We start from the raw sequence: 11,526 nt of genomic DNA, 5'->3' as shown, positions 1-11,526 counted from the left end.
GTAAAACAAAACAACAAGACTGACGTTACTCTTGCTCCGACAACAAATCTTTCCCGATACACTTTGCCTTAAGTCTCACAAGCACCTGTGCTCAGTCAGTCTGCTCTGTCCAGTATGCTCGAAACTGTTGGGGATGGATGCGGAGATCTCGACTGTAATTAAGTGTCATGGGGTCCGCAAACTACACCCAACCCTGGCGAAAGAACTAGTTATGATCGTTCGCGTGACTGGGGCCAGTTACAATCGAGTTAATCACATCCTCGCCAAGTCAACTAATTGCAGGTTCTCGGGGCTCGCGATGTAAAATCGCCATGCAAATAGGAATTCTCACTATCCGTTGCTATGCTAACTAGACACGCTTTTCAATGCAAAGTATATAACTGAGGTTTCAATCGCAGCTGTTCTGCGGTTACATCATGACACACTCTTTTCTACATGCGCCGGAAATCTGAACACAATTCCCGCCAACTATAGTGCGTTGTCCCGATCCGCTACTGCCTGTTCTTTCTCTCGGCAAAACATTATGCCCATAACATCTCACATATCCTCATACATATCACTGAGAGCAGCAAATTAGAGACGGCGCCGCGCTTTGTAACGTGCGAACAAATTTCTAACGCGGGTCACCGTCGGACCTTCGTCGTCCGATTGCAACGAAGGCTGACTGGTGACTCGCGTCCTCGTTCGATGAACTATTGACCGACAGTCGGCGGCGAGAAAAAGGGCCTCGCGAAACAAAGGCGCGAAGGCAAGAAGGCTCGAACTGGTATCGCTGTGAAAAGAGAGCAGGAAGGCCTTGCATCCTTTAAGCTGATAGACACACCATAGATTGTTACTAAAACAAGTTAACATCTGCCAGTTTGCATTTAAGGATGCAGATAATTTCGGGCACTCCTTGGGACAAGCCAAAATCTAAAGGTTAATATGCAAAACCAATCGCATTTGTATTTTACCTTCACAGATATATCAGACAACAATTAAAATCATTGCCTCTACAAAACGGACTATTCTCCATAATATACACGAAACACTTGTTTTTTCGCTACCTGTGTTCCCTGAGGTGACCGAACCTCAACTATTAGTCACTCTACTGTTGCACGACGCTTATATACGGGACCTTGTGTCAACAAACGTACAGGCAGCAGTACCAGGCCCACAAGGGAAAGGGATTAGTGGCAATGGACAGTCTAACCAGTAAACAGCCCGGGCCTCTGCAACGCGGATGGACAGCCATTGAACTTATCTGCCATCTTTCCATTAGCTTAAATGTAAACATTACTACGACGACGGTGGGCTTCGCGCAGCTCCCAGGGATCTGGGCCTGCCACGAACCCAATGCCACGCGCTGGTTGTGTACTGCAGTTGCCCCTCGAGGTATATTTACATTAACTGTGGGTGACCTCCGAGGCAGAGTTCGAGGACCATGTGTGAAGCGAGTTATATCGACGTTTGTTTATGCGACCTGTTTGTCACAAAGCCCCGCATTCATTGCTTTATGTTTGCGGATAGAGTATTTGTACGTTGTAAACTTTTCGAGTCACCTCATAACTCATGGAAAGCAATGCAGCAGAAGTTCAACGTTGAGCAAGGTAGCATTCCAACGTGACTTAACTTCAGGAACTGTAAAGTTCTGTTACATCATAATTTGATGCGCCGCCGTCTCGCAACTGGCCTGGCCCAAAGTTCGTCGTCACGGCAGCAATTAAGCAAACCGTGCGAATAAGACCACCAACAGGTCGCGGCTAATAGCAGGGCTGTACATGTTTGTAGTGTCAGCAAAGTTATCTGCCGATGCATATAATCGCAGGAAACAGGGCAAAGCTCATAGGGAACGCACTGGGAGACACAGCAGGGCAACTGATATCCCAAGCCTGTCTTTCGACAAAACCAAAATAACCCTTGTCTGTGCTAATGAAACCTGATTTAATTACGTCTGGTGCTGCTGTATTTTACCGACAAAATTTGCGCAACGAGCAGCCCAACTTCATATATTTGAAACCAACACGAGTTTTAAACAACCCGGGCCTGTATCGTTAATGTTGCTGTTGAATAAGAGCCATCTGATGAATTTGAACCGTGGTGGTCACTTGCTACTATCATAATGTTTACATGTTTACACAAATTCTGCAACCACATTCACCAGCATAATTCTTCTTTTCTGCCTGTTTTTAAGAGATACTAGTAGGTAACATTATTCAAGCCAAATTTCATTGTGGCGCAGACTGTTTACAAACTACCAAAGGTCGACTAAAATGCCGTCCTGACGTTGCTTAACCACCTAATTGCCACTGTCTGGACCCTAATTGAAAAAATTTATACAGTGCGCGTAGCATTACAGTGTGACAACACATTTTAAACCTCTGATATTCTGATTGGCAAAAACATTTACCCTACCTGGTCAGGTAAGTAAGTAAGTACGCTGTACGTGACACGTAATCTACATTCAATAGGCAGCGCGAACAACAACCCGGTTCCGTTTTTTGGCAAGCGACGATACAAAGCCTTTCGTCGCGCTCAATGAAAATGAAAGATCGCGTTATAAAGCTAATAAATTGGAAAATGTATGGAATTGATGCTTAGCTCCTTTGATGGTAACCAAGTATACGAGGGTTGCTTGTGCCAATAACGCCGAGGAGTTACGTGTTTTCTTGCGCATTTTAATCGCGGTCCAGACGTTTTAATCCGAACTGGAAATGCGGAATCGCTGACGTCATGTAGGAATTAGTTATTGTATTGTGCAGCTTCATTAAAATCGTTCCCACGACGATTGAACCTCGAGGAAAAGAATATCTGCTCGAGGTAAAACATGAGCGGCCATTGTCAGTGGCAGGAAGGCAACAATTATGTGCCAATTAGCGCTCGGTCGGTTATGCAGACTCTCGGCTGTATCTACCCAGCGTCTACGAGGCCGCAGACTGCGCGTGATAATTGGACGCGCGTGGCCGCGAAGACAAAGATTGTAACACATCCGCCTTTGCACAAAGTTGACAGTATTGCCACAGACTTAATCCGTATGACTTCCCACCCAAACGACTGTTTTGTGGTGTTCTGTTGACTTTTTGCAGTACATCCTTATGTTTTTATGGTGGATGCGTGACTGCAAATTGTGATACCAGTTTATTCAATACCGTTTTTTTGCAAAAGCTCGCATTGAAATCTTTAAGTTTGATCATACGAAATAGATCAAAGGCAACAGACGGTTCATTGGATTGTCTATAGACACCGCCGCTCAGGTTTGGAACAATAGTTATCATCGAATTTTGACAAGTTGTAAGAGGTTTAGCGTCATCGAGGCGGTCGTCAATTACGTTTGGTGTGGTTTGTAATCAAACCAGATTTGCGACGTCGCACAAACCGCAATGCATCGGATTTTGATCGAGACCCGCCCAGCGAAGAGGTGGCAACGCCGACACGTGTGATTACGCTGCGCCACAAGATGTAATTCGCACCTACAGCAGTAATGCGGGCCCACCATACGCTCGCATTTCGGTTTGAGATGTGATAGGAATAAGCCGTGGCAGGTGCCAGCCAATCAAACAAGAGCAATTACCGGTTTTAGGAAGTGCGGCTGCAGCGACCGATCTCATTAACGGTGGTTGACTTAATAGAATCACAAAGCAGATTCCATTGACAGGCGCACGCGTATTGGTGGGCGAATGCTGGTGTTTTCTGCTAATCGCTACTTTATGGTATTTGCCTAGTTGAGTCACAACAGAACGCTACGGAGAAACGGTGTTGAGCTTAAACAAACTGCTACAAACGATACAAGAGCATTTGATCTGAGTCCCCACCCGATAAACACGGCCATCTTATAAGCTTGTGTGGAGTGACGCCGACGCGGGAGGTACGGATTCGTTTGCACTCGCGCGGGCGTGACGTACGAATTACGTCACGTAGTGAAACTAATAAATCACAAAAAAGTTGTTTGTTAGCCAAAATTCCGTGGCTGTCGCGTTTGTTTGGTAAGATATCAAGAATCGATAGGGCTGCCAACCACTCTCCACACTAATTGTTTTGTGGGTGAAGCTTTGCTACAATCTTTTGTCGCTGAACGTCAAAATCATGTTGGCTCAGCTTGTACTTGAATTGACGCGTGGCTTCATGTTTGCTCGCACGACGATCTGAGGTTGCAAGATGTTTGATGCCGCGACATCCCTGATCTCCATGGTGGTCGGAATTTGTTGGCCCACATATTTTCTTTTGTTACGCACTGCAGACGTGAAAGCAATTTGCAGCAGATTACTCCATGAAACCCGAAGTGCGGCGGCAATGGGAATTGCAACTTCACTTCTTCGCCGGAATCGAGCACTTAAGATTAGCGTTGGAGCGTGGTTTGCAAGTAAAGATAGACTCGGTGTTGTGACTCGCCCATGGCACCACACAGACAGACGGCAAACAGGCAACTTGCCGTTCTTCACGGATCGCCTGCGATGACTGAAGGAAATGTCAGTGCGGCTTTGAAATGGCGACTGCTTCAGTCGCTCTGATGGACCGAGCAAATTTGCGCCAGGCTATAGGCGCGCATCTTCCGTACAAAGCTAATCTGCAAGAATGTGTTTTTTAGGTTGTGTACAAAACGCGATCGAAGGCGAAACGAGTCCGGTCGCATCACTTTACGGCGCCGTTGAGTGAGGAGAAAACTCCGCTCACACGATTTATTGAAGTCGGAAATTTATACAACTAGGGATTCGTAGTCAATTCGTCTACCCCCCTGCCAAGTGAATCACCCAGTTGTTATCAAACACCAGTTTTAGGGCCACATAACCCGTGTTCGATTGTTGTGCTGCTTGCTGTGTCCACACACGTCGTCGCGCTGTTGTTATAGGGTGTCCAGGAGGCCACCCTCCCATCTGTCTGGTTTATTCAGTCTTTGCCAGCCCCTTGGTGGTCCGTATATACAACTTCCGCTGAAGCTATTTTCAAAGCGTCCACAATGCGGGCAACATAAAACCACAAGCGCCCAAAACAGTGCGAAATCATACCGGGCTTGGACGTGGACTTTCCAGACAGGGGCAGCTTATGAGCGGACATACATAAACAGCCCAAAAGCGGAGCAGAAATTCAAACAGAAACTCCTTTGTATCCCATTAGCTGTGTATGTGACGACAGGGACCACTATTTGTTTTTCTCACCGCCTGTATATGCGCACAACGCTCGCCTCTGGCCGGGCGATGAATGAGAAACGTTACCAGGGCAACGTCGGGGCCAATCGCTGGACGTCAGTCTTACAGCTCCATGTTACGTTAGCAAAATGTTCGTTTGACAAATTGCTGTCGTCGGTGGCTTTCAAGGCGTGATTGGAATTTGAAAATAATAACGGAGGCTTCCTGCACTTTTCAGGCCTACGCGCCCACTAAAAATAACAGCCGATCACTAATTGTCCTTGACCTTCTCTCCAAAACGCAAAGTAGGTATCTCTACCGGTAATTGGGCCGAGCTAAAGAGCGCGTTCAGCACCCGAGGCCTCGGATTCTCACGATGGGACTTCCTTCACCAGCCCGTGTTAACCTGGTGCAATTAATGCGTAATTGCGCTTAATTAAGGCAATGTGGGGGTCACCCGCAAAGGTCAGTATTTCTTCGTCCGATGGCGGGGGACACTTGGACAAAACCTCGTTATTTTGACTTAAGTGGGTCGCACTGGTCCTCGAAGGTAAGTGCTTTCGTTTCTATAAAATGCACATGACACAAACGGAAAATCCCATTTTAGAACAGAGCCTGGGTAATTGACGGCTATGTTCTTATCAATTCTTGGTGTCAATCCTATTTTCGTTTACGTTGGTGTTTAGGAAAGGGAAAAAGCAACTGTGAAGTGTTGTCCTGTTTTCTTCGTATTAAATACACCGCAAGAAAATATGTACTAAAGGTGGTTTGCGTGAACCAACGATCTGGCATCTTTTACCCACACATAAAGCGTGGGTCGCACACAAGAGCAGAAGCATTATCAAGTGCGCCAAATTGATCCGAACAATCGCTCGTATTCTTATCGCCAAGCGATTGGCTAAACCACACCGCAAGCGCATAAACTGATCGCCGCCTTTATAGGCCCCAGATATAGCTCACTTCGCGTGCAGCAAAAACAACTTGAGTGCGAGCCACAATGGATTCGGCCTCTCCCTTTACGACGTTTAGACGGCAAGGATAATGCTCCGGTTTCGAAATGCTTTCGGAGGTTATACTGGACGAGACAAACATATTGTAAGGCGGATTTGTGCGGATGTAAACTTGACATGCCCGGCGAGAAATCCACTTTCCTCGGTTCTCAAGGTTCTGCTGAAAATTTACGGTAAACAGTGCGATTGAATTTGATTTCCCGCGGTTTCGGAAAACCATCGCACACGACGCGCGGTTTAGTGATTTTGCAGCATTTCCTTCTTAGCACGTCACACAGTCAATCCGGTGTGTTTGCGATGTTGCCATCTATCCCGTATATCTCTCAAATCCTCATCGACGAGATTGTTGATTTACTGGCGCAGCGCAGGTGGCAAATAAGAACTTTCGACAAACATTTTTGCAGTGGTGCGCTGTGTTTAATTGCCCGCGAGCTCGGAAAGGCACACGATCGGTCCTGGCGATCGGAGTTGTGCAAGTAAATCCGGACAAGCACACATGCACAGGTGAGGGGGCACCTGTCGGGTCGTAAAAGGTTGCAATTAATTGCTTGTACTGCAACGGGTGTAACGACTAAGCGTTGCGGCGACAAGAAATTCAGGGCATTAAGTGTGCTGTGCAATCAACGCGTAAATCTCCGCATTGACAAAGCGTGGCAAGTAAAAGCACCACTGGGTTCGCCTGGACAGATAGGAGATTAACTACAGGATAATTTAAACAGTTCCATAAAAATGTCCACCTGCGATTTACGCTTGTAAATATAAATTACAAAACAAATAATTTCATCATTCCAATATCTCGCATATTTCAAAACTACGTAAAAACAATTCCGCATAGTTCAAAAATACGAAAAGCAATTTTGAAAGTGTAGACAATGTGGTCCCAACACCACGCAGAGATCAATCGCCGGGCGCCAGAAAATGCCAACACCTACATCACCACAACAAAACACGCCGGAGACCAGAAAGGTAAGGCAAGAAAGTCCAGACGTCGAAGTGGAAAGTGGGAATTGATGCGGCGTCGAATAGCGAGCGTCGATGACGGAACGTCACAGCACTTCAAGTGGATAGCGCAAGTATCCTAAACTGCGAAAGCGTTCATGCACAGACTGCCGTCCAGGTAAGCTCAGACAAAGAAAACAGATTCTTAGTGTCGCTTCCTCGGGCTTTGTGGGGTCAAAAGAGGAGCGTGGAGCCGCACGCAAGCCGAATTCATGGACGGATATTTTGAACAAACCAGCGGACGAGTGCAAAACGAACAGATTACAATCGTCTGTTAACGCCTCCCAGCCACGATCGGGCATCCAACGTGGGCGATGAGGACTCACGAACGAAGTGTCCTGTGTCATTTGCACGTGTTTCAGGTCATCCATCACCGACACGATAATTTAAATGTGCCGCACGCGTCGATGCAACTTGTTGTTAAACGCCGATCAACATAAACTCGCCGGGCGGTGTGCTTTCATCTCGTGTTCGTTTTTACGATTAATCCAAACTGTATCGCAATCGGCCGGGCATAAGTTCAGTCGCACCGGGAAGGAGCTACTGAGGATTATTATGTTGCGACGCAGGTGGATGACTCAAATGACCTTTTAAACTGGGATCATCCAACACTATATGCTAAGTCGAATCCAGATTTCTCAAGGCAAGTTTTCTGTTTTACTTGGGCATTGTTTGCTGGCAACTGGCAGATATTACATTTTTTAATAACGAATGCTGTTTTGAGATAAATACTCTCATTTCGAAAGCAATATCACCCCTTCGCTGAAATAATAGGGAAATATGTATGTATGTTTTACTGTTCATACTCAATATGCTTGATTTGTGCAAATAATACTAAATTCAAATATTCCAGACGAAATACCGATCACGGGGCATTAGGGCTTTGTTTAGAAATATGTCAGCCGCATCCGAGACAAATATAGCACCAGCAGGTCTCGTGGCATGTATAGATAAAATCAAATTAATTTAGCGTGTTTGGTCTTGTGCTCGCACGATGCATGTGCCTTTTACACATTAACGGTTATAAGAAAATCTTCAATGTCATGTTTCGTAAATAAATACTCATTGGGCTTATACAGTCATTCGGTGAGAGAAATCGAGCCATTACAAGACCAAATTCACTTCGCGAAAAATCTAAACAAACATCATGACCAGAGCTTACGTTTACTCGTGTCTCTCTTATCGCAGCAAAGTTGAAACGAATTCGATATCATCAGATTTCAATGCACCTTTAAGGGAATTGAACATGTTGGTCTTCACCGGGCCGCGCAATTGTTTGGTTTGACGACTGCCTGGCTGAGAAAAAAGCTTCAAACAAGATACTATCGCGCCAAGGTCAGCTATTTTCTCTTTTTGGGCCGCCCGAGATTTGCCAAGAAAGGGGTCCGTCGCACTTGTAAGCAGTTTTCTGGGCAAGATTGTTATCTCCGAAAAGCAAAGCGATGATCGCTGTTCGGAAAATACCGGTTGATTGCTGATTAAACCATACCCGACAAAAATCCATATGTGGACAAAAAGTGGCCATAACAAGTTTTCACCCGTCGTCATCAACAATAACAGTAATGTTATGTGTTTTATGGCACATGGCGAGACTGTACAATGGCTGTCGCAGCTAAATTTGTCCGCCAGCTCAGGGCAATACGGTTACACGTAACACCATTTAATGATTTAATCTGAATCAGATCACGGCCTGGTCAAACAAGGTGGGTGCAATAAAAAAGTCCTGATCCAGTTTTAGTAAACAGTCTAACTGTCCTAATCAGACGTAAACTTTATTTCCAACGACTTACACGAACTCCAGCAGCTTCGTGCGGCGTAAACATCCATTTCAAAGCGATATACCGTTTTTACGACGAAAAGGATTTGTGGGGCTTTCATGTTCTGTGGTTTGCTCGAAACATTTACGCCGACAAGCACATTGACGAGCAAATTACTGTTACTTGACCGTGCGCACAGGTGCTGTGCTGGCCACATTTCGCCCCAACCTCTTTTGATTATTCTCCCGATTCCCTAGTTCTAAAAGGAACGGGGAAGGCGGTACCATTTGGTGGCTTGAAGGAACGCCGCGGGTTCGTGAGAAGGCGTTTTCTCATAAATGAGCTGCTTTTTTGCGGGACTATGCAAGGCAACAGACAACACCGTTCCTCCATACGGACTATCCGAAATTGGATCAAAATACCTGCGGCCGGTGGGCGCTGTTTGCTTCGCTACAACACGGTGGCCAATTTTCTACTCGCCCGGGCTGTAATTGTGAAATATTACCTGGAGCATCAAAGGCGCCGGCGCAAAGCACTGCAAGGGGTTGGGTGCATTTCGGATTTTATGCATGATTTGCATGAACGACAGATGAAGTAGTACAAAATTGATGAGGCGAAAACCCGAATAGCTAGATCAGTTGACACGGGAGAATTGCCTCTTTATATGTTTTTATCTTCATTGATCTACACGTTGAGGTACGCGGTCAACGGGATGGCGCACGTTATTTCGCAGCTATCAGCTAGCGTTGCCTTATTTGCCCTTCTTTGCTTCAGCACCAAATCTTCGGCTCAGAAAAAAAGGATTTTGTTGTGTTGCAACGATTACTTAATTTCTCGGCAACCAGATTTTACGGCATTGTCCAGCCTATAAATGAAACAGGCGTCCCGACTGCATTCCATCCCTGCTACTCGCATTGCGGAACATTATACGATTTGCTGAGTGCTTGCTTTGCGCAGCGAAAGTATGCAACGCATGCATGGCGCGGGTTGATCAACAAAAATTGTGCTGACCACAACAAACAAAGTCGGAATGTCGTTAAAACAACTTGCCAAGCAAGGGTATTTCACTGGAAGCGTTGCAGAGCCCCACTCCGTACAGGCCTGGTGGCGAGGGCTCACCATCGCGACGCCACTTGTAAACACAAGGCCATTTCTGTAAGCCCGTTTAATACAACGAGCTTGCATTACATATATCCGGGCAAACAAACTTTAGAACCCCCCAAATAAAAGCACACGTGAAGTCAATGAATTTCTGTCACAGCGCAGTAAATCTTACACCGCTTTCGGTCGCTCTCGAACGTGGCGCCTCTTGTAGGCACAGCGATCGGGACGGACAATGGGCACAAAATAACGACTGGTGCCGGATTCAATTCGGCGCGTAATAATCAAAACAAGACAAATTTTGCGGCGTATGCCAACGGCATATATACGACCGCTGATCAAACAGTTGTATTACTCTACATGGTCTTGGCGAACCTTGGCGGGCGTAGTCACGCGAGCCTGTCCCACTTCAGCACGCAAGCCCGACAAAGACTGGTCTCCCTCATTAACTACAGTACTACGCTCTTTAGTGACACCCGGCGGCTTTGTGGTTTCTTATAGTCGGAAAGATAATTGAGTGTGGGTACCTGATTAACTGATTTAATTAGATGAAGATGCACGATAAAACAGATCGAACCGTGTACGCAGGTTGTAAATCAGGCCAATGACCCTAAGCGGATGATACCTGCTAGAATAAACAATCGGGTCAACCTACGATTGGGGTGCGCACGGGTTTAGCCGGAGGAAACAAACCTGTTTAAAGTTGAACGTCCTCCGAAACTTCTTTTTAAAAAAATATTGACTTGGCGCATTGGCGAAGCTTAGCGCGATCGGAAATTTGGGGCAAACAAGAGCGGATATGATTGCCCGAGCGATTATTGTCCCTTATGTCCAACGCAAACGAAAGTCGGTGAATGATGGACGTGTGATTGCGAACAGCGACGCCGCTAGTGCAAATATGATGCGCAAACAGATTTCTTGGTGTCTCTGGATCGGATACCCAACCAAAACACATTTACGGCAATGAACAGAATATGAATCGGTAACAGAATATGCATTCCAGGATTTAAAATCCAAGGGTTTTGGTTACCGTTTTTTTCATTCTATTGTTTATCGTGTGCTCACGTTCAAACACTCATGATATGGTGCACTTCTTAACGATCTTTGTATGCACTTGAGCGCCTCAAGTTTTAATGCAAACTTATGTCGAGAAGTCGGCTGATAAAATCGCGCCCTTGTGTTTACAGCTCCGTCGGCGTCGACTGCCAGAATTGATTATCGACGTGAATCTCTTCGGCCGAACAAATCTTTTTTTAACCGTATTTCCAACAGCCTTAAAAAAACGCGCATCTCTGAGAATGTTGTGCAACATATTGCAAAGAAACATTCCCCTGTTGCCGTCTATCTCATGGCCGATCATTGCCTCGAATTGTTTTATCGCGGCCTTGTAGAGTGTGCAACAGACGTCAGATGGACGGGTCGACTCCACAATAAAATCGTCACGCCTTGGCGCCGCTTTTGATGATAAGATCGTCAATGTGTGGAGAATGATAAAACTCAGATCAAATGTCGACGCCGCGCGTCAATAATTAGCTATACACGTAGCGGCTGCTGTAT

Source organism: Ascidia mentula, chromosome 1, assembly GCF_947561715.1.
Source record: "Ascidia mentula chromosome 1, kaAscMent1.1, whole genome shotgun sequence".
NCBI lineage: Eukaryota > Metazoa > Chordata > Ascidiacea > Phlebobranchia > Ascidiidae > Ascidia > Ascidia mentula.
Note: the sequence above shows the minus strand (reverse complement) of the source record.